Raw genomic sequence first — 25,081 nt, 5'->3', positions numbered from 1 at the left:
TGGTTTTATTTTGAAAAAAAGAGCCAGCATAAGCTCACATAGCAGTCAGTTCACCATTGTGGAAGATGACCGCAGAAACAGGTGAAGGTAAAGCAATGATCCCGAGATTCCCGCTTACCTTGTATCTTTCACATCTTCTGTTTGATGCATCTAATGTTATGGAACATGTCTATTGAAGAGCTTCCAACTCTCACTCATTCAGTGTGAGACTCACGCAATTGACACTTTCCACACGCGCTCACGACACACATCCATTTTCTCACGCAGAGAAAAATCGCGAACCAAAGAGGACATTGACACCGACAGACAAGACAGATTAGGATACTTTTGATATGAAACAAATTCTCAGCTCTCAGATTCTGTCAATTTTATTATGAAATTTAAACAATAAATACCGCTTTGGAGCTTTTAAATGTGACGTGACATATTGCTAGCGCCTTCTATGGGGTGCCGTTAATCTCTTTACTAGTTAATTGTAAATAAACACAAATGAACAATAATAGGTAGCCTATGTTGAAAGATACAGTACAACTTACCGAAATGTATATACCTTATACATAATATCAATAAATCAGTGTTTTTCAACCGCGGAAAGAGGTCAATAAAACAGCTGGAGAACAATATGTCAGATAACGTTACATTTACCTCAGGAAAAAAAAAAAACATTTAATGACCATAGCATGTTAATTGGCTAGAAAAATTAGTATTTTATAATATATGTAATATAAGTATAAATTAGTATTTTGTTAAATGTGCACTAAATATTTATTATATTTTTACTTATATCCTTAAAATATTATAAAGTTGTTATTATAATAAAAATCACATTTATTTTTAACATGTAATAATACCAGCTGACAGGGCTCTCTGTAGCCTATGTTTACAGAATTAGGTGAGATTTTCTTAATTTAAAAATTAACATGCATCTACCAAATATTTATCAAAATGAATCTATATTGAATCAAGATCGGAATCAAACCACAATAATTGAATTGAAATTGTAAAATTTGTATCAAAGAATGGCCTACCAGTCATTGCCCCATAATATGCTGTCACTAAACTTAATGAAATTGTTTAGAATTGATGCAAGGTGCTTCATTGTCTCTTATGATTGCAAATCTAACAAATTCTTAATTGCAGTATCTAATAATTTGTTCAATTAAAACATTGCATATCACTCCCAAAACAATCTGTTTAATTATTGATATTTACAGTTTGAATATTTAATTTTTACTTTCGGTACTTAAGTACGTTTTAAATCGGATACTTTTGTACTTTTACTCAAGTGATGTTTGAATGGAGGGCTTTCTACTTTTACTGGAGTCATTTTTTATTTAGGTATATATACTTTTACTCGAGTATAATTTTTGAGTACTTTTACCACCCCTGCTTCAGGCATACAAACAAAGTGAATGTGGCCATACAAAAAGGCCCTTGTCAATCACCTCTCCTGATTGCATGATGCCAGACACCTGTGTTTACATGGCTAAGGCTACAGGGATAGGGGACATGGGAAATGTAGTTCAACATAGCCTATATCAAATGTAGCCTTAGGCACAGGGTCTACTGAAAACAAAACATAAATTACATCAAGATTTCAAATCAAAAATAATATACCAAAAAAATCATTACACTACATAAACCTATTCCATGCAAATATCAGGCTATGGCCATCATAAAGCATGGAATAGTCTATAATAATGAGATTAAAGAAACACACTCATATCAAAATCCTCATTAAGGCCCAGTGGTTGTAGAGCTTCTAACATGTAGATCCAATACAGCTCTCTCTGACATAGTCGCCTGTCTACATCACCCCCTCTTTGAGAAGTAACCTGTTCTATTCCCTGAAACCTGAGGGAGGACAGAGGATGTGAGTGGTTATTAAAGTGGCGGGCAACAGGATAATTCATATCATTTCGTCTTATTGAACTTTTGTGTTCGCTGATTCTTTGCTTCAGAGGACGAATAGTTTTACCAATATAGATCATATCACATGTGCATTTAAGCATATATATAACATTTTTAGTGTTACATGTGATAACCCCTCTTACTGGAAAAGAGTTCCCTGTTCTAGGATGTGTGAAAGTGTTTGTTTTCCACGTATTGTGGCACTGAGCACAGTTGCCACAAGGGTAATTTCCATGTTTGAGGGGAGCCAAAAGTGTCTGTCTAGGACTTGGTAATATATTGGCTCTAACCAATTTATTTCGTAGGTTTGGCCCTCTTTTAAAAACGTAAAGGGGTGGATCTTTGAAATGTTGAATGAGAGCTGGGTCTGAGGTCAAAATGTGCCAGTATTTGAGGATGGTACTCTTACCATCCTCAAATGTTTGAATGATAGAGTCAGCTGGACTGGTGACCCAAAGGTTGCTGGTTCGATTCCAGTACCGGCAGGAATATGAGTGAGGTGCCCATGAGCAAGGCACCTAATCCCCAATCGCTCCCCGGGCGCCACTCAAGGCTGCCCGCTGCTCCGGGTGTGTGTATCCACGTTTGCTGTGTGTGTGTTCACTACTCTGCTCCTAATGTGTGTGCACTTACTTGGATGGGTTAAATGCAGAGGTCAAAATCCTCTGACCTCTGTAAATGGCCATAGCCTGATATTTGCATGGAATAGGTTTATGTAGTGTAATGATTTTTTTGGTATATTATTTTTGATTTGAAATCTTGATGTAATTTATGTTTTGTTTTCAGTAGACCCTGTGCCTAAGGCTACATTTGATATAGGCTATGTTGAACTACATTTCCCATGTTCCCTATCCCTGTAGCCTTAGCCATGTAAACACAAGTGTCTGGCATCATGCAATCAGGAGAGGTGATTGACAAGGGCCTTTTTGTATGCCCACATTCACTTTGTTTGTATGCCTGAAGAAGGTCGGAAGACCGAAAGCTTGCTATTAAAATTGATTTTGCACAGTGTTTTGAGTGTGCGGCTGCTGTATTTTTACTATTCCTGATGATTTAATGTAGCAGCACCTCTCTACAAGACATTTTTGACGGATGAGCGGTGGATCTTTTCTATTTTTTCTATTTTTTCTAATCTGGTTTACCACACAAATCACTTCATAAACTCCCGCTGATTCAGAATTCTGCAGCTCGTATCATAACTCGCACCCCTGTTACCAGTTCACCCCTTAATTACGGAGAGGATAAAAAATTCGACTCAACCACTCCTCTTCACTTCGTCCAGGGGATTGACAGCTTCTGGAGAAGTCACTTGTTTTGCGAACCTTTATTTGTTTACAGCCCACACCAACCCTTTTCTCCTCCCCATCTGGATTATGATTTTTCCCCTTTGATTTTGAACCCTAGACTTCGTTATATTAAGTTATTTGTACTTTTGAAGACTAATAAAATCTTGCAAGTCATTACTTCAGTGTACTTGTATACTTTATGTACGGCCGAAACGAGCTGGCCGTAACTATATATATATATATATATATATATATATATATATAATATTGTTGTATGGTGACCTTGAGTGGTTTGAAAGGCCCCTTAAATAAAATGTATTATTATTATTTTATGATAGGACCAACGGTCAATGTATCCCCACCTGTATCGTGTCTCCTATCTAATTAATCCTCATTTAATGACTCACACTTTAGTGTACATCAGGGACGTGCACAGGAATTATGAGGGGCAGTTGCTCTGACCTGAAAAAAGGGCTTCCCCTACATTCAGTTGTGCTTCTTGCTCGTATTCAGTTTTGATGGTAGGCTACGGGCAACTACGCATGATTTGAGGTATGATTGCGTAAAGGCAAGGCAAGGCAAGGCAAGTTTATTTATATAGCACATTTCATACACAATGGTAATTCAAAGTGCTTTACATAGAAGAAATTAAAATAATCAAAAGAAATCAGAATAATTAAAACAGTTTAGAATAAAAGATAAAATACAGAAATCAGAATAATTAAAACATAAAATAAAATACAGTGCAAACAGTCGGACGAACAGTGGCACAGTGCTCATTCAGTAAATGCACAGTTAAACAGATGTGTTTTGAGTCTGGATTTGAATGTGACTACTGTAGGAGCACATCTGATCTCTTCTGGAAGCTGGTTCCAGCTGCGGCTGGCATAGTAGCTAAAAGCAGACTCGCCGTGCTTAGAGTGAACCCTTGGTATTTCTAGCCGATGTGATCCTAATGATCTGAGTGATCTGTTGGTTTTATATTCACTGAGCATATCTGCAATGTATTGAGGTCCTAGGCCATTGAATGATTTATATACCAGTAATAATACTTTAAAATCAATCCTAAATGTAACTGGCAGCCAGTGTAAAGACCTGAGGACTGGTGTGATGTGTTCATATTTTCTGGTTCTGCTCAGAATCCTAGCAGCAGCGTTCTGTATGAGCTGCAACTGTCTTATGGTCTTTTTGGGAAGGCCAGTGAGAAGTCCATTACAATAATCCACCCTACTGGTGATGAAAGCATGCACACGTTTTTCTAAGTCTTGACTGGAAACAAAGCATCTAATTCTTGCAATATTTTTCAGGTGATAATATGCTGATTTAGTTATTGCTTTGACATGACTACTGAAACTAAGGTCTGACTCCAGAGACACACCCAGATTCCTGACTTGATTTTTAGTTGTTTGACCCCTAGACTGAAGGTATGCGTTCACCTTGAGAACTTCATCTTTGTTTCCAAACGCAATGACTTCAGTTTTGTCTTTGTTTAACTGAAGAAAGTTTTGGCACATCCAATTGTTTACTTCATCAATGCATTGGCAAAGGGAGTCAATGGGGCTGTAATCGTTAGGCGATAGGGATAAGTAGAGCTGTGTGTCGTCTGCATAGCTATGGTAAGCGATTTGGTTCTTTCTCATTATTTGGCTCATTGGGAGCATGTACAGGTTGAATAGGAGTGGCGCAAGAATTGAGCCTTGAGGGACTCCGCATGTCATGGATGTCCACTCAGACTTATGGTCTCCTATACTCACATAATAACCTCTGCCTCCTAAGTATGACCTGAACCATTTTAGGACTATCCCAGAAAGCCCGACCCAGTTTTCCAGCCTGTCAAGAAGTATTTTGTGATCGACAGTGTCAAATGCAGCACTGAGGTCGAGTAGTACCAGCACTGATAATTTGCCTGTATCAGTATTTAAGCGAATATCATTTATTATCTTTATGAGCGCGGTCTCTGTACTGTGGTGCGGTCGGAAACCAGATTGAAAATGGTCAAAGTATCCATTCGAGCTTAAGAATTTGTTCAGCTGATTGAAGACAACTTTTTCAATGATCTTGCCTATGAAAGGAAGATTTGAGATCGGTCTATAGTTGTTTAATATGGTCTTATCCAGATTGCTCTTTTTCAGGAGGGGCTTGACAACAGCAGTTTTCAGGGAGGTCGGAAAACTCCCAGAGAGAAGTGAGGCATTTACCACTTCTAGGAGATCTGCTTCTAAGCTGTGTAACACATTTTTGAAAAAAGATGTGGGAAGTGCATCAAGGGCGCAGGTTGATGTTTTTAGTTGCTGTACGGTTTCTTCCAAAATTTTGCCATCAATTTCTTCGAAATCAGACATAGTGGCTACTTTCTCGTGCTGTTGTCTGATCTGCCTGACACCAGCGCAACTCAAGGATGAGCTGATCACCTTTCTGATATTATTGATTTTCTCAGAGAAGAAAGAAGCAAACTCACTGCACTTTCTCACTGAGAGCATTTCACTGGGAATCTGGCTTGGGGGGTTTGTCAGTCTCTCTACAGTAGCAAAAAGAGTGCCCGTGTTGTTTATATTGCTGTTTATAATATTCGAGAAAAAAGTCTGTCTAGCTTTGCTTAGTTCCTTATTGAAAGCATGGATGCTGTCTTTGTAGATGTTATAATGGACTACAAGTTTTGTCTTCCGCCACATGCGCTCTGCTTTTCTGCATTGTCTTTTCATATTTTGCACTGCTGTTGAGTTTCTCCAAGGTGCTTTTTGTCTGCCACTCTTCTTCCTGACTTTCTCAGGAGCAATATCATCAATTACACTCTTAACTTTTGAGTTAAAAGAATCAAGGAGAAAATCAACAGAGTCAGCAGATATGCTTGGTGTTAAAGATATAGCCTTCATAAATAGTACACTAGTGTTCTCATTTAAGCATCTCTTCTTGACAGACACAGATCTAGCTTCAATGGCAGGAGAGATCAATATATCAAAGAAAATACAAAAATGATCAGACAGTGCTACATCCTTAATAACAATTGATGAAATGTTTAGACCCTTACTGATAAGTAAATCTAGAGTGTGTCCACGATTATGTGTGGCTCCATGTACATGCTGAGTCAGATCAAAAGTTTTTAAAACAGTTTTGATTTCTTTTGCCATATTGTTTTCTGCATTATCTATGTGGATGTTAAAATCTCCAGCAATGGCAAAGCAGTCAAACTCTGAGGAAATTGTTGATAACAGTTCTGTTAAGTTCTCAGCAAAAGCTGGAGAGTATTTTGGAGGCCTGTAAACAATGATAAGTAAAATGCGTGGAGCACCTTTTAACACAATACCCAGATATTCGAAAGACGGGTAATTCCCAAATGATATTAGCTTACATTGATAGACATCTTTATAAAGAGCAGCTAAACCTCCGCCTCTTCTGACAGCTCTGCAGACACTCATAAAAGTAAAGTTAGGAGGGGCTGTTTCATTGAGGACTGTTGCACTGCAACTTTCTTCTAGCCAAGTTTCATTTAGCAACATAAAATCCAGGTTGTATGTGGTTATTAAGTCGTTGACTAAAAGTGATTTATTTTTAAGTGAGCGGATGTTTAAAAGTGCTAACTTAACAGTCTTACTTTTTGTCCCCACAGCAATCTTGGTATGTCGTGTAATAGGCACCAGATTAGATGGGTTTGCTGTACGGCTTTTGAAGGCCTTAGACTTTCTATCATGTAATCGAACAGCAATAGAAAAAGATACAGGCACACTGGGTTCCCGCTTGTTCTGTAAACATTTGAGAAAGTTATTGTTATCATAGCGGGGACCCGACACATATCACTGAGAGCTGGTATCAGTTGTTTTTGGTTCACCTCGAGCCGCCGGAGGAGGGTGTGGGCCCTGGCGCTGTGGCAGAGGCCGAAGAGCTCTCACAGGAGGAGGGGGAGGGCGAGCTGGGCCCGTAGGCTTTGGTGGTTGTGGGGCCTGGCGTTTTTTGGTTGGTATCTGGGGCTCGCAGCAAAAGAGTGGGATAGTCTAGTTCCAGCATGCACCAGTTGTTCCATTTTCTCTGAGAAGCACAGAAGTGGAGATGCTGGAGAGAGTGATAATGTTTCCGGTGAGAGTGATTTTTGCTCTGGTGTTATTGGAGGCTGTAATATGCTGTCCTGGTTTCCCTGGCTGTTTTCCAGAAAGTCGTCCTTGGGTGCTGTATATTGGAGCAGTGCTGGTATGTCACAGTCTGTCTGTGGTGAGCTCTGTGGGCAGGGCTCAGCTGAGATTGTGTCCGTGAGCAGAGGTTGTTGTGGCTGAGTGGTGTTATCACTGTCCTTGTGTGATGTGTCAACCGCATGTCCATTCAGGGGCTGAAGTGAAATCCTGTGGTCATTCATACTGTATCCAGGTGTGTGTGTGCCATTCAGGTTGAGTGGATTGGCACACATTGCAGAAGGATGACGGAGGGAGAAGTAGATATTGTCCTTTAGCACTCTTGAACCAAGTTTGTTTGGGTGGTGGCCATCCTGTTGAAACAGTTGCCTCTGACTCCAGAAAAGATTGAAGTTGTCAATAAAGTTCACTCCTTTTATATTGCAGGTTTTTTGCAGCCATGTATTAAGCCCAAGCAACCGTGAAAACCTGTTTGTTCCTCTTGCTGGGAGTGGTCCACTGATGAATGTTTGAACTTTCAGTCTTTTAAGTGTTTCAAAAAGTTCATTGAAATCCTTTTTAAGAAGTTCCGACTGCTCTTTATGAATATCATTCTTCCCCACATGAATGATGAGTTGATTTGCAGTCTTATGTTTCATCAGAATGTTCTGAAGTTCCCTGTTTACATCAGATGTTGTTGCTTGTGGAAGGCAGCACGTTGTTGTATCCCTGCTATTAATGTTTCTGATTACGGAGTCGCCCACTATCAGAGTCCTGGGCTCGGCTGCACTGTAAGCTGAGTGCCGCTGTCTGCTCGACCTTGAGCCCCAGTTAGCATCAGTGTTAGCTACTGGCTGATTCTGTCTGTGTGTGATCACATTCATCAAATTTGGGGATTCCTCATTCATTAATACTTCAAATCTGTTCTCAAGATGTATAGGCGGTGGTAGGAGACCAGTGTTTGCAGTCCTTGTCAGAGCCGTATTTGGGGTAGAGGATGCTACTGCAGTAATATGTGATGCTCGTGACAATCTGATGTCGTGAGTGCCTTTGGGTCTCGCACCCTGTTTGTGCCATCGATTAGTAAAACGATCGGCTTGTTTCTCTACACTCAGTATGGCCTGTCGAGAAGCACTAGATTCATGGGACTCACCGGCTGTATGCTGAGGACGTCCATGACGAAGCTCTGTTGTGTGTTCCGTCTGGTTTGGTGGTCCCGCAATTAACTTTGTTTCAAGAATTGCAATCCTTTGTAAAAGTCTGTGGCAGTTGGAGCAGCAAGTAGATTCCAGAGGAGGCATTTTCTTATCCTTATGAATGTAGGCAGTTGTGTTTTCTCTTCCCCGGAATGTAAGCTTTCAGTGGGAGGCTGGTTGAATAAAATAATTCTGCTTTTTTTTGTAGTAATCCAAACGTTTGAGCACTGTGCTGTTAGCATGTTAAAATTAGGTGATAAAAGGAGATAAAATATAGAAATATAAAAGCGATAGAGCAAAGCGCGGAGCAGTAAGCGAGAGCGTCCGAACAGTAGCTGAGCAGGAAGACTTCAGGGAACAGGAATTCCGGTAGGGAACAGAATCGACTGCTAAACCCAGGGCCGATCCTGAACTCCCCCTGGGGCCCTAAGCAAAAGGGGCCCTCTACCTGACCTGTGACGCCGTGAGCTATGTAAACCATTTGCCATTGCCACACAATCACACCTGACACTTCAGTGCTCCCAATACAATCCTCCCTCCTTGAAACAAAACAGTCAAAGAATAAGTACAACAATATAGAACAGAATGAGGTTCAAACAAACAATATTTTTTTAATAGAGTATTTTCTATAGAATGTTGACATAACAAGTGAATATTAACGTAAACATAAATAAGAAGAAAATAATAAATTATAACCCTGAGCTTTGGCTTTTGGGATTAACTTTGGTTCTCTCTACAGCCTGGGTATTTTCGGCATCAGTATGATTTTTATTTATTTATTATTATGCATGTTGAAGCAATTCTTGATTTATGGTTATTATTTACTGAGGGATGTGCATCCATATTGACCAGTATGTCCAGCTAATCAACATTTTAAATTCAATATAGCCTATAAATCAATAGTCAATCAATGTCAAATTGTCAATACATTGCTTTCTATCTTGCATAATTAGTGCAGTTGTTTAGAGTTTTTAACTACACTGAGACTAGATAATCAGTTTCTTGTTTTATAAATGTGACTTTGATTGGGAGTGCCATCATTCACGTGCATGTATTGTACAGTATGTCTGGTCTCCACATATTTCTGCTTGAAAAATGCGAGTTTCATTTCGTGCACGCGCATATGAACGCACGATAACACACGCGACGCGGTTATGTTTTCCGAGCTGCAGTAAACAAACACCGTTGCACTTTGTCGTTTATCAAAAACAAACGTAATAAATTTTTTTATTTTACTCTCACTTTTGTCAGGCACAAAGTGATGCAAGAGATGCACTGCCTGCCCAGCTAGGTTAGCAAGACCGAAAAACATCAAACTTTGCTGACATCAAACTTAGAGAGGAGAGAACACAAGTTTACCTGATTGTTGTTCCCGCAATTCACTCTCATGGGTTTTTTCTTCTTCATCTTTTCGTGACCAGAAGGATAGTTTCGCTTCATTTTGTCATGGATGTTGTACACATTAATTGACACGCTATGACACGAGATGGAGGCGGGGCCTTAAGTAATTTGTGGGGTCTTACGCACCGGTCGCGTGCAGCGCTGCAGCCACGTAAACAGTTTGCCCTTCCCTTACTGACTTTCACTTTCGGTGCACGAATGGAAGTGAATGAGGCTTTGCGATTTAAAAAAAATAAATAAAAAATGTATCTAGGCCTATGTGAAATTCTGCAGCCATTGTACGATTTTATAATTTTTTTCTCGGAAGGGCAACCTGAGTCGAGAAGGGCATATGGGCAGTTGCCCGGGCAACCTGAGCAACCCCCCTGTGCACGTCCCTGGTGTACATCACCTTCTCATAGAATGCAGTGTGTGTTTGTTATGTCTATCTGAGTATAAATGAACACCAAAAGCAATGTCTAACCACACTTGAGACAGAGCCATAAATCCTCCCAACAGAGGAATTTCCAGCTTGGAAATTCCCCCTTTCTTATTGGTGAAGTAAACCCTGAGAGGTGGCACCTTTCTCAGACTTTAAATGGCCTTTACACAAGTTCTTCCCTCTCTTGGCCTTCTCGGTACATTCGCAGCAGATCTTGACCCACAACCAGCCATGTGATCATTCAGGAGAGAGAGGACTCTCTAAACCAAAACAGAATCAAAAGACAACATAGGGAGTGTGGCACAATGTCTTCATTCAATGCAGAAGAAGTCCATCGCAACTCCAACCATCAACCATCCAACTTCCTCCCTTCTCCTGTTTGCTTTGCGTGTCCTCTCCGTCCCATGGGCCGTCATGCCACAATCGGCACTCCAGCCATGGGAACAGAGTCAAACCAACGACGAAAGTTCATCACCAATTCTTCAGTCAATGCTGAAGAGACTGATTGAGACTCATGGGACCATCAAAATCCTTCTTCAGGAACTTCACGAAATGTTTCACAGCAAAGGCAATGCATTTTCTAAGGTGCTCTGAAAATGATAAGCTGATGGTTCTTTTCATAGTTAAATTGATCTTTTCCATAGTTCCATTTCTTGCTTCTGGTTTCATTCTGTCACTCACCATTTTACCTATGCATGTATGTATGTATATATGTATGTGTGTTTAGTTTAGTTATGTTTGTGATTTAGTTAATAAAACTTGTGCACAATGGGACTTCCGGTTAAAGGGCTAATGGAGTAGACGTGTTGTCTCTTGCTCCCGTACCTTTCAGTTTAACCCAACATTTTAAGCCCATTTGATTGTTTATTTTGTTTAAAAACGAACAAATCTACCACGCACGCTATAATTCTGTCTAAACATGACTTCTAAATCGGATAAGCAGAGCAAAAAAGAAACGAAAACGGACTCTGTAGATGATGCTGCTAGCGAGCTTGTTCTGGAACAACATCGCCAGGCTTTATCGGACAAATTCAAAACAGCCATCTCGACACTCGAGGAGAAGATTGATCGCATTCAGACCACGCTGTCGGATCACACTCATAAAATTGCCTCGCTCGAATTGAGTGGCAATGATCTAGACGAACGGTTGCGGGAGTTGGAAGCGACCTGCGTCACAATGGCTCAGTCTAACGCAAAGCTACAAGATAAAGTTGTGGACCTTGAGTCACGCAGCCGCCGAAACAATATTCGGATCATGGGCTTTCTGGAATCGCTCGAAGGGCCGCGTCGTTCAGTTTTCTTCACACAAATACTCGCCGACATTCTGGGAGAAGACATTTTACCTTCTCCACCGGAGATTGACCGGGTCTTCAGTCATCATCCGGCTCCACCGCTACCGTCAAAAAGAGTTGATCGTTTGTCAGGCTCGAGCCAAAAGAGGCAAACTGGTGGGGTTAATATTGCTGTTGGCAGTTTTCTAGCGGTTTAATCGATGCAAGTTGCAGGAACTATTTCAATTGTTTCCCCTTTGTATTGAAGGCGTTTTTTTTCTTTTTCGTTTTTTTTCTTCTCTTCTCTTTTCTCTTTTGGCTGAAGACATGCATATTGCATTGATTACTCCGTTGACTTTCCGTATTTATGCATGCACTCCTGAATATACAGATACATTCTTATTATTTTTGACAGTTTTGAAAGTTTTGTTCTTCTGTTTTCAGGTTAAACTATATCATTTTACATTCATCTCTTTTACTCTCTGGAATTAGTTGAGGGCCAACTTGTATATGTCCACGTGTATGCAGAGACTAGCCGATTTATTTATCTTCAGGGTTTTTTTTTCTTCATACTATTGTGTTGCAAAATCACTTGGTTGCCTCGTAGCTGGTAATTGCACCTTTAAAACTTTTATTTTTTATATATATATATATATATATATAATTATTTTTATTCAATTTATTTGTATTTCTTTATTTTGGTGTGCAAAAGGGAAGAGCCCCACTCTTCCCTTTTGTACTTTTATGCTATAAAAAGTTATGTTTTGAACTTGTTCAAGTTTTATAGGGCTTCCTATTGGAACAGCGGAATGAGATCCAGAAGGATAGAAGTGGTAGCGGAAGTCGAGACTAAAGGCCTCATTATGCTTCTGCGTCAACTCCACGGCGTAGCTACGCCGTCACTCCTACGGCGTCGTGGCCGTTTTATGGTTCTGCGTCAGGTCGAGTTGCATCGCGGTGCATCTGACCAACAACTACACCCTTTTTAAAGAGGAGATGTTAAAGGTTTTTGACCGTTCTGTGCATGGTCCCGAGGCTTCAAGCTTGTTATCCACCCTTCGCCAGGAAAGACGCTCAGTTACGGATTTTTCTGTTGAGTTTCGCACACTCTCCACCTCCTGTGGATGGAATGAGCCCGCGCTCATAGCACGTTTCATTGAGGGTCTTAATGCGGAGATCAGGGATGAGGTTCTGGCGCGCGAGGTTCCATCTCATCTCGGGCACTTGAGCAGGGTATTCCTCTCGTCGATCTCCAGGACCCTACTACTGTCTTTGCCTTGGATAGACGGGTTCTTGCCAGGGTTCGCCGTGCTACTGCCCCCTTGAGCCTCACAGTATCCGGTAACCACCGTGAGACTATTTCTTTTTTAGTTTTTTTACTCCCCCAATACCCCTGTTGTTTTGGGCCATCCTTGGCTTGTTGAGCATAACCTTCAGATTAATTGGCATTTAGGCTCTATCCTCTCGTGGAATCTTTTTTGTCATGTTAAGTGTTTGATGTCTACTGTTCCTCCCGTGTCCTCTGTATCTGTTTTCCAGGAGGAACCAAGTGATTTGTCAGGAGTTCCCGAGGAGTACTTCGATTTGCGAGCGGTCTTCAGTCGTTCCCGGGCCGCTTCTCTTCCTCCGCACCGCCCCTAGGATTGTAGCATAGAGCTGCTCCCGGGCTCCACCCCTCCCCGGGGAAGACTTTATTCCTTGTCAGTTCCTGAGTGTGAGGCCTTAGAGAGATATCTCTCCAAGTCGTTGGATGCAGGTATTATTGTTTCCTCCTCCTCTCCGGCCGGTGCTGGGTTCTTTTTTGTGAGGAAGAAGGATGGCTCCCTGCATCCCTGCATTGATTACAGAGGCTTGAATGATATAACAGTTAAGAACCGCTATCCCTTTCCACTTATGTCATCCGCCTTTGAGATCCTGCAGGGAGCGCAGTTCTTCACAAAACTTGACCTTCGCAATACTATCACCTTGTTCGCATTAAGGAGGGTGACGAGTGGACGACCGCTTTTAATACCCCCCTCGGCCACTTTGAATATCGGTTTTTACCTTTCGGTCTAGTCAACGCCCCCGCCGTCTTCCAAGCCTTAGTCAACGACGTTCTCAGAGACATGCTTAACATTTTTGTTTTCGTTTATATCGATGATATTTTAATTTTCTCCCCCTCTCTCCAGGTTCATGTGCAACACGTTTGTCAGGTCCTTCAACGACTTTTGGAGAACAAATTATTTGTCAAGGCCAAGAAGTGTAGGTTTCACGCCCAATCCGTAACTTTTCTCGGTTTCGTTATCTCCGCCCAGGGTATCAGTATGGACCCTGCCAAGGTCCGTACTGTCACCTACTGGCCTACCCCTGACTCCCGCGTCTCGCTCCAGCGTTTCTTAGGTTTCGCTATTTTTTATCGACGGTTTGTTTTGAACTTCAGTCAGGTGGTAGCCCCTCTTACCTCGCTTACCTCTATTAAGATCCATTTTGTTTGGAGTGACGCCGCGCAGGGGGCTTTTGATCGCCTTAAATCTCTGTTCTCTTCCGCCCCATTCTCATCTCGCCTGACGTTTCTAGACAGTTCATTGTAGAGGTTGATGCCTCGGAGGTGGGAGTGGGGGCTATCCTCTCCCAGCGGTCACCCGCTGACGAGAGGATCCACCCCTGCGCTTTCTTTTAACACCGCCTGTCCCCTTCCGTGCGCAATTACGACGTGGGTAACCGCGAGCTTTTGGCCATTCGTCTTGCGTTAGGGGAGTAGCGTCACTGGCTGGAGGGATCTTCAGTCCCATTTATTGTATGGACTGACCATCGTAATCTGGAATATATTCATTCGGCTAAAAGACTCAATGCTCGTTTCAAGAATCAAAAACCTGATGCTCTCTCTCACCAGTTCGCCTCCCCCGAGTCCGAACACACTGATGAGGGGATTCTTCCTTAAGGATTGGTGGTGGGTGCGGCTGTCTGGGGAATTGAACACATTATTAAACGCGGGCTTTCTCATTCAATCACGCCTCGTCTTTGCCCCAGGGGGTTACTGTTTGTACCACCCTCCGCACGTCGCGCCATTCTCCAGTGGGGCCACTCCTCTACGTTGTTTGCTCATCCTGGGGTTAGAGGTACAATTGCCTCTGTTTCTCAGAGATTCTGGTGGCCCACTCGGGAACGAGATATTCAACGTTTTATAGCATCTTGCTCTGTCTACGCGCAAACCAAGGTCAGCAACAGACCGCCTGCGGGTCTCCTTAGACCCTTACCCATCCCGTAATGCCCTTGGGCACAGATAGCTCTCGATTTTATTACAGGGCTTCCTCCATCTCCATTTCCACCAATTCCCACAGTTGTTGATCGTTTCTCTAAAGCTGCTCGTTTTGTTCCGCTTCCTAAGCTCCCCTCCGCCAAGGAGACCGTTCAAATCGTTGTCGATCACATTTTTAAGATCCACGGTCTTCCCGAGAATGTCGTATCTGATAGAGGTCCACAATTCTCCTCCTTTTTCTGGAAGGAGTTTTGTCGCCTCATCGGAGCCTCTGTCAGCCTCTCCTCCGGTTTCCACCCTCAGACCAATGGACGCATTTTATGTTGTCTGGGGTACCATCCTCCCCTTTTCCCTTCCTCCAATCCCGAGTCTAATGTTCCATCAGTCAAGACATTTGTCCAACGTTGCAAGCGAACTTGGAGAGCGGTTAGATCAGCCCTTTGTAGATCTCGCTCTATCACTCGTCGAGCCGCCAACAAGCGCCGTGTCAAGAGTCCTCGTTATGTCCTCGGTCAAAGGGTGTGGCTTTCCACTCTTAATCTCCCGCTCCAGTTCTCTTCACGAAAGCTGGCCCCCAAATTTATTGGACCTTTCCGTGCTGTTAAGGTTCGTAGTCCTGTCTCTGTTAAGCTCAGATTGCCGTCCAATCTACGCCGCGTCCATCCAGTGTTTCATGTCTCCTGTCTAAAGCCGTTGTCCGCCCTCCTTCTCGTCCTGTTTCTGCTCCTGTCCGTGTCGAGGGTTCCCCTGTCTATTGAGTCCGCAGACTCCTCGATGTTCGTCCCCGGGGACGTTGCCGGCAGTTTCTTGTTGACTGGGAGGGGTACGGTCCTGAGGAGAGAAGTTGGATCCCCGCCCGGGACGTCCTGGACCGCTCGCTCATTGACGACTTTTATTGCTCCCGCCAGTCCTCCCCCTTAGGTGCGCCAGGGGGCGCACCTTGAGGGGGGGGGGGGGGGGTACTGTCATGATCCTGGTTCTCTCTCTATCTTTTCTGTCTCTCTATCTCCAACTGGTGGTTTCTCTCCGCTCCCTTTTCCATTGCTCTCATTCACACACACCCGTTATCACTCACTCATTCCCTTCAGCTGCTCCTCGTTCTCTCATCCCCACACCTGTCCTCTATCTCTTGTCATTAGCCTCTCTATTTCTAGCTAGCTCTTTCTCCTCTGTCTTGTCGGATTATTATTGACCATCACGTATGCTTTTGACTATTGTGTTTAATCTACAGAAGTCTTGTCTTGTCCTGTCCTGTCCTGTCCTGTGGATCGCTGTCTAATTATTATCTGCTGTACGTTACCTGATTTGTGCTGTGCCCAGTGTCGAGCTGTGGAGAGCTGCAGAGGGTCCTACGCCTCACCAGCAGTCTTGGTTTCATCTCTCACGAGCCTTTCGGACCAGCCGCTTGAGCATCTCATGTTCTCAACCAGAATTTATTTGTGAATTCCTATGTTAATCGGCCATGGCGGCTTTACCTTATTTCTATTAAAGACTTGTTTTACTTGCTTTACACCTTTTGGATTCTTTCCCTCTGCACATTGTGACACTTCTAGACTATCAGATAGCGCATTCAAAGATTTCCTTTCCTCGCAGCTAAATTTTTACTTTCGAACTCAATCAGACTCCAGTCACACCTTGTGGGAGGCTTTCAAAGCATTAATTCGTGGCCAGGTAATTTCATATTCCTCACAAGTGAGGAAAGCCAAAAAACTTAGACTAGCTACAATAGCCGATGAACTGTCTAAGTTAGATGTCTTTTATGCCTCTTCCCCTTCGCCTGCCCTCTATGCTAAAAGAGTTAATTTACATTCAGAATTCAACCTTCAGTTGACAGATCTAACAGAGAGACAGCTTAGGCAATGTAGACAGCTTTTTTTTGAGCATGGAGACAAGGCTGGTAAACTCTTGGCCTACCAGGCTCGATCGGCTAGCACTTCAAGATGGATTTCTGGTATCAGATCCCCAACAGGTGAATTGGTAATGGAACTGTCTGAAATTAACCTGGTTTTCTCAGACTATTATCTAGACTGTACATTTCAGAAAGCCCTCCCAATAATAGTACAAATTTAGATCTTCTCAACTCGCTTGAATATCCCACAATTGATGAAAACTCTGCTAAGAATCTAGGCAACCCAATCACAGAATCAGAGATACAGGTAGCAATTAATTCAATGAAACCGGGAAAATCTACTGGCCCTGATGTCTTTACTGTTGAGTTTTATAAAGCTTTTGCTCCCCTTTTAGTTCCTACTTTAGCAAAGCTTTTCAATGACTCATTTAAAGTAGGCTGCCTTCCTCCTACTTTATCCGAGGCCTCTATTCCTTTGCACCTTAAAAAAGGATAAAGATCCCACCTCTTGTGGTAGTTATAGACCAATATCACTTCTGAACGTAGATTTTAAAATTCTGGCTAAAGTTTTATGTTTTCGCCTTGAACGTGTATTACCATGTTTAATTTTTCATGGCCAGGCAGGCTTCACACCAGGAAGACACTCATTTTTTAACACTAGAAGACTTCTCAACATTCTCCTATCCCGCCCATCTGATTTACCCGAAATGATTGTGTCTCTGGATGCTGAGAAGGCGTTCGATAGGGTGGAATGGGGTTACTTTTTTTTTTTTTTTGAAAAGTTTGGGTTCGATTCGAATTTTTTATCTCCTGGATCCTTTATCCCTTGTAGGTCGCATTAACTTGGTCAAAATGGTAAAATCTGCCCACATTTATGTACCTCTTTCAACACTTACCACTTTGTATAAGTTAATCTTTCTTTACTGGCTTCGACAGTCTTTTGCGTTCATTTCTTTGGGGGAATAAACCCGTTCGCCTTAACCCTGTGGGGACTAAGCACTTTTTGGTCCGTTTTCTCTATTTTTACATTTGGGCTTATAAACTATATATAATGGAGATGGAACACTATGGGCCCTATTTTAACGATCTGAAACGCAAGTGTCAAAGCGCACAGCGCAAGTAACTTTGTGGGCGGATCCCGGCGCTGTTGCTATATTCCCGGCGGGATAAATACCTCTTGCGCCTGGCGCAAATCTAAAAGGGGTTGGTCTGAAGTAGCTTCATTATTCATAGGTGTGGTTTGGGCGTAACGGGAAACAAACTCGCCACGTGCATCGGAACGTGCGCACTGTTTACGTTGACAGCAGCGCGGATTGATAGAAATGGAAAGAAAATAGTGCCGATTAAAACTGAGGTATGAATTTTGACCGGCGTGTTTTTTGTGTGTTAAATTAATCAAGCTTTGAAACGCAAATCATTTTTTCACGTAAAAACGCACAGTTTTGAGGCCCCGGAAACTAACCGGGAGTACTTTATTGAAAAACTTCCATCGGCCAGAACTCTGTCCAGATAGGTGACTACAGAGTGGGTCAGTGTGTATGCACTATAGTGCTGGTAAGGATTCCATACAACTTCATGTCTTAAATGGGCGAACTAACCCTTTAAGCTATGCTTGGCACATATGGAAGAGGTATGTACCTTGTTCAAGATGTTATGCCATAGATCCTCTGTAATAGTAACACCAAGTACTTGCTCCCAGGTATCTTTGAGAGTGTCATTAAGGTCTGAATTAATAGAATTTATCAAATTATAAATGACTGAGAATAAATGCCTGTGGTTGGCATTTAAATCAAGAAAGTGATCAATTTTTGTTTCGGGGGACGATTGGGAAAGTAGGGGAATTGCTTCTGTATGAAGTGTCTGATTTGAAAGAACCAAAATAAGTGATGACTGGGTAGGTTACACTTTTTAGATAAAGAGGAGAAAGAGACAAATCGACCCTCTTCATAGAGGTCACCAATCTTGAGAAGGCCATTAAATGACCAGAGGCGAAATGCAGGGTCTGAACTAGATGGGGGAAAATAATAATTATTGAGGATGGGCATATAAGTGGAGCCTCTATATAAACCGTAATGTTTCCTAAATTAGACCCACATTTTAAGGGAGCTTGTGACTACTGGATTATCTGAAACTCTGTTTACAACTAAGGGAAGCTGAGAACAGACAACCGAATAGAGAGAGCTTTTCATTGATGATGTTTCCGTATGCACCCAGGGAGGACTCTCAGAGTAGATATCTTTGTTCCAAAAAAAGAAGCTTGTTGATGTTACAGGCCCAGTAATACTGCTGAAAGTTGGGAAGTGCAAGGCCTCCTTTAGCTTTAGGAAGTTGCAGAATTGATTTCTTAACCCTCTGAGGTTGCGCGATAGTCTCGCTTTTTTTCTTATCAGTGCAAAAGAAACGTCTACGGTTACGTATGTAACCCTCGTTCCCTGAGTAGGGAACGGAGACGTTACGTCGGATGACGACGAATGGGGTTTCGCTTAGAACACCTATCGACTTCGAGTATTACAAAACGAGCCAATGGCAAAGAAATGCCATGGGTCTGCGGAATTTGCATAGCGTATCTCCGCCTTACCTCGTGGGTATAAAAGGAGGACGCCAGCAACATGCAGATATGTTTCTTCGCTGAGGAGCCAAGACTGAGCTCAGGCGATCCCCGCGGTACAGCGGAAAGTGGCAGGCAGACGTAACGTCTCCGTTCCCTACTCAGGGAACGAGGGTTACATACGTAACCGTAGACGTTCCCTTTCGTTGTCACTCCGAGTTACGTCGGATGACGACGAATGGGGTTACCAGTCTAATCACGCCACCTTCTCAGCTGTCTTCCAGTGCCCTGCGTAAATCGAGATCCCTGTCAGCCTGGACAAAGGACTCCATTTATCACAGGAATACCAAAGTACACTGGGAAGCATATCCCAAGCTTAGGGGAAGTATGCAATTAATGCCAACCCAGAGGGGGGGGACTTAGAGAATACACATATGACCCGAAGGAAGCATATGGAAAACACTGGGGTGTCCAGCCGCAGGTGGAATATTTCAACCCCAGGGGTGGCAAGGTGGCTTGCCAAGGGAAAGACACATGCTCAGAGAGGCTTACAGTGGAAATACACATGTGGGGGTCGCTCAGAGGAGGGACCGTGCACACGGGAGGCACCTAGCCGACGCACAGGCAATAGACACTGGCGCCGACGTCAGGAGTGCTGGAGGAGCTCAGGGCTTTCAGGAAAGCTCACCTGAGGAAAATATCGCACGTATCCAGTCCGTGGAGTGGAATGGCGAGCAAGCGAAGACACCTGAGCGGGTCCGGTACTAGCTGGTTGAAGCGAGTACGCGAGAGGACACAGGCTCCACTCGGAGATTATAGAATCTGGCGAATGTGTTAGGTGTCGCCCAGCCTGCAGCTCTGCAGATGTCTGTTAGCGAGGCGCCATGCGCTAGAGCCCAAGAGGACGCCACACTCCGGGTGGAGTGGGCAGTCACACCAAGGGGGCACGGTCGACCTTGCTGCTGGTATGCCAAAGCAATGGTGTCCACTATCCAGTGAGACAACCTCTGCTTGGAGAGAGCCTTTCCCTTCAGCTTCCCACCATAACAGACAAAGAGCTGGTCAGAGGTCTTGAAACACTGCGTTCTGTCTACATAGGCGCGGAGAGCGCGTACTGGACAGAGCAGTGCCAAGGCTGGGTCTGCCTCCTCCGAGGGCAGCGCTTGCAGGTTCACCACCTGGTCCCGAAAGGGAGTGGTAGGAACCTTGGGCACGTATCCAGGCCGGGGTCTCAGGATCACGTGAGAGGAAGCCGGCCCAAATTCCAGGCACGCTTCGTCAACGGAGAATACGTGCAGGTCCCCAAACCCTCTTGATGGAGGCCAGTGCAACCAGGAGCGCTGTCTTCATAGACAGGAACTTAAGCTCGACTGATTGCAGGGGCTCAAAGGGAGCATTCTTCAGGGCAGTTAGAACCACTGAGAGGTCCCAAGAGGGAACGAGAGGAGGCGAGGCGGATTTAGTCTCCTCGCTCCTCTCAGGAACCTGGTGACCAGGTCGTGCTTCCCCACCGACTTACCTTCGATGAGGTCATGATGTGCGGCGATGGCGGCAACATAGACCTTCAGGGTGGAGGGAGACAGCCTTCGCTCCAACCCATGTTGAAGGAAGGAAAGCAAAACGCTGATCGAGCATCTCCGGGGGTCTTCTCGGTGAGAAGAGCACCAGTTGACGAAGAGGTTCCACTTCAACGCATAGACGTGTCTCGTGGACGACGCTCTAGCGGAAGTGATGGTAGCCACCACCGCTGGTGGTAGGGTACTCAAACCTGCCTCGTCCCATCCAGGAGCCACACGTGGAGGCTCCAAAGATCGGGACGAGGGTGCCATAGGGTGCCCCGTCCCTGAGAAAGAAGGTTCTTCCTCAGAGGGATCGGCCAGGGAGGTGCTGTCGCGAGGAGTACTAGTTCGGGGAACCAGGTCCGGTTGGGCCAGTAAGGGGCAACCAGAATCGTCCTCCCTGACCTTGCGCAAGGTGTGCGCAAGAAGGCTCACTGGGGGAAACGCATACTTGCGGCCCTGCGGCCAGCTGTGCGCCAGAGCATCCGTGCCGAGCGTGCCCTCGGTCAGGGAATAAAACTGGGCGCAATGGGTCGAGTCGTGAGAGGCAAACAGATCTATCTGCGCGTCCCCGAACTGGTCCCAAATCAGCTGAACCGACTGGGGATGGAGTCGCCATTCTCCAGGGAGTGGCCGAAGCCGTGAGAGCTCGTCGGCTGCACAGTTCAGGACTCCGGGAATGAAAATGGCTCGAAGCGACCTCAGATGCTGTAGCGACAATGACTTGTTTTGGGGAAATTATTAGCTTAAATGGGGAATAATATTCATCAGATCATGAATATTCATTGTCTACATACATTAAATTATCCCAAATAGGGAATAGACTAAACCTCACCGTATATGAACAATTAACACGATTGTTCGTATTAATTATTAATATAGGTCGGTAAAATCATATAAATTATGCGAGTAAATTGATAGGATTCAAGTTCAGTTATCACACAACCTGTCCGTCCAGCGGACGTGGAGGAGAAGACTTCCTTTATCACAATTTACTAGCCGGTACCCAACGAAAACACACTTTCCTGTGGCCACAAGGAAGGATATTTTCGTGTCAGGCACTTTAGATACTTCTATAGTTAAACCAAATAGAGCTTGGAGCTTATATCGACATTTTCAGGGACTTCAAGTATGTAACCATGAGACAGATTCAATTCAAAGATTATGGAATTTAATACAACAAGACTAAAGATTACATAAACTACTTAAATCACGCAGGAGTAAATATGCATAGCAAAGCAAACAATTACAACGAAACAGAAAATGATTGCAATACGAAATATTGGAGAGAGAAAGTTAGAGGATGAGAGAGAGAGAGAGAGAGAAAATCTTCTCAGGACAGAACAGTTCAAACAGTTACTTCAAAATGAGACCCAAAGGCTTTTTAGGAAGTTCTAGACAACCTTAAAAACAGCATTCTATTTTAGATTATACTTGCATTGATATGGCCCCTTTTGTGCAGCTGGTTTGAAAAGAAACGTAGGCTGAATGTCCGGAGTTTCGTTCGGACGGAGGTAGATGTTGCGATCTCTTCAGCTCGTACGACAGATGCTTAATCTTAAATTCGTTTCGTTCGTGAGTGCACTGAACGAAGAAAACTATCAACTGAGGTAGATAAACGGAAAGAAAACTTAGATTAAAACGAAATTTAGAAAGCAAACGAAGAGCTCCGGTTGGAGTTCTTGTTGAAGAAGGGAACCTCTCTCTGGCGTAGGACTGCTAGCACAGAGGAGACATGGCGCTCCTGGTTTTGAAGGCGCTCGAGACACGCCTTTCATACGCGTCTGATCCAATCGTTTGGGAGGAGGCGTGTCGGCAAACCTCGTGGTTCACGCCTTCTGGGTCATGTGCATAGAGACCACAAATTTAGTAATAATACACTTCTAAACTAGGATTTAATAAAGTATGCCTCATACTGCATTTTGGGTTAGTGATTCGATCTTATTTGATTTCTCTGATTCCAATCATACCACTCGCGGCATTCCTAGGGCTAGTAAAATGCAGATACGTGATTTTTCGTGATTAAACGAATGTCAGACTGCTCACATGTCATAAAAGCTTACAGTTATATCAATTAAGTCACAAGGGAATCCTGAAAACAACCAGAAAACATTTGTACATTTGAAACGTTACGTTTAACTACACGTGGTTCAGAATGATTGTCTCTTTGTGTGTGTGTGTGTGTGTGTGTGTGTGTGTCTATTCAGAGTTCGTCGCGAGGTCAGTCACGCGTTGGATTCCTGATCGTCTTCAGTTCCGTGTATGTGTGTGCGTCCTTCGGATTTGATGAGTTTTAAGTCTGGATAACAATGACCAGAGTGGTTCGATTACACAAGGTTGTCTGTGTTGGTGAGGTGTCGTGCAGAGGGGACACCACTGGATCTCCGGCCAGAGAGGCGCCCATCCACCCCCCCCCCCCCTCTGTAAGACAGAGGATCCTGTGATTACTTATCAGAGAGAAACGCCGCGGGGGCACTTCTGGCATCGGTAATTTAATTAAGTCCCAGCACCATTTGCTTCGTGTGTGAATTGGTAACTTAAAAAGTCCCATGACATCTGTTTTTGTCACAATCTGAAGAGTGGAGGAGTGTTTACTTAATTAGAATCTAGTTGATTAAAACCACATGATTGCGCTGATCATCTGATTATGGCTACAATGCTTCTGACTCCATAAGAGGATGTGGCGGGCGAGTTGCGACATACGGCGCGAGCGTAGACCACCTTGATGGTTGATGTACGCTACTGTGGCGGTATTGTCTGATCGGACTAGTACGTGTTGACCCCAGAGCAACGCCCGGAAGCGGTGCAGGGCAAGGCGTACTGCCAGCAACTCGAGGCAATAGACATGCCATACTGCTCAACACTACATGCGAGAATCACTGAGCTTCAGGAGCAACCTTGCTCAACACCTGGGTGTGATAAATCTCATAGAATTTTTCAGGAGCATTTCTGCTCAACATGAGAGTGTGACAGCATGTCCATTGCGCATGGCGCCCCAGCCCGTGGAGGCATCTGTTGAGACAACAACATGCCGGGAAGCTCGTTCCAGGGGCACTCGGGCCCGTAGAAAACTGAGGTTCGACCACGGGGTGAGTACTGACGGCAGGTCGGAGTAACTGGTACTCGGAGGGTGCCGTGTTGCCATGCCCACCTCGGGACACGGTCGCGAAGCCAAAGCTGAAGCGGTCTCATATAAAGTAATCTGAGCGACGTACCGCGGCTGCAGATGCCATATGCCCCAGGAGCCTCTGAAAAAACTTCAGTGGAACCGCACTCTTGCGCTTGATAGTCTCAGGCAAGTCAGCAATGGCTGAGTGGAGAAGGCGACCAAGTCCATACCGAGAAAAGAGATCCTCTGCACGGGGCAAAGTTTACTCCTTCCCCAGTTGACCCGAAGGCCCAGACGAGCTAGGTGCCGGAGCACTGGGTCCCTGTATTCGCAAACCTGGTCTCAGGAGTGAGCTTAAGACAGCCAGTCACCGAGATAGTTCAGGATGCGAACCCCGTGTTCCCATGGAGGAACAAGGGCTGCCTCAACAACCCCTGTGAAGGCGCGAGGAGACAGGGCTAGCCCGAATGGGAGAACAGCGTACTGATATGCGCGTGCCCTGACAGCAAACCGTAGGTATGGTCTGAGTCGAAGGAGAACGAAGACATAAAAGTAGGCGTCCTTCAGGTCGATCGCTGCAAACCAATCCTGTGGCCGCACACATCCAGAAATGCGTTTGGCCAGGAGCATCTCGAACGGCAGCCTGTGAAGGGAGCGGTTCAGATGCGTAGGTCCAGGATTGGCCGTGACCCACCAGACTTCTCCGGGACAATGAGGTAGGGGCTGTAGACCCGGACCTCATTTCGGCTGGAGGAACAGTCTCAATCGCACCCATCACCAGTAGGGTAGCAACCTCCGCTCTCATGATAGGGGCATAGCCACCGACCAAAGTGGAGCAGACTCCCCTGAAGCGGAGAGGAGACCATGCGAACTGAATCGCAAGCCGAGCCGATGGTTCGCGCGACCCAGCGGAACAGAAGGGAAGCTCTAGGCAGGCTCCCAACTGTACCAGCGGCGTCAAGAACCACAGACGTCCCCCGGGTGGTGCAGCGAAGCGGAATGACCGGCCCAGACGTGGACGGCATAGCGGCCCGGTGTGGGGGCAAGGTCATAACCGCACCCTGACAGAGGAGCCCAGGGAAGGACCAGCGTTCCACGGGGGCCTGCTCTGTCAGGGGTCTGGCGACAGAGGGGGACAGGGGCGAAGCGGTCCGTGGACGGCACGCCGTGTCAACCGCCTCTGGAACAGAGG

This window comes from Siphateles boraxobius, unplaced genomic scaffold (assembly GCF_051911475.1).
Source record: "Siphateles boraxobius isolate OS27281-9 unplaced genomic scaffold, OSU_SipBor_1 31, whole genome shotgun sequence".
In the NCBI taxonomy this organism is placed as follows: domain Eukaryota; kingdom Metazoa; phylum Chordata; class Actinopteri; order Cypriniformes; family Leuciscidae; genus Siphateles; species Siphateles boraxobius.
The sequence above is the reverse complement of the archived record's forward strand: the minus strand, read 5'-3'. Positions refer to the sequence as shown.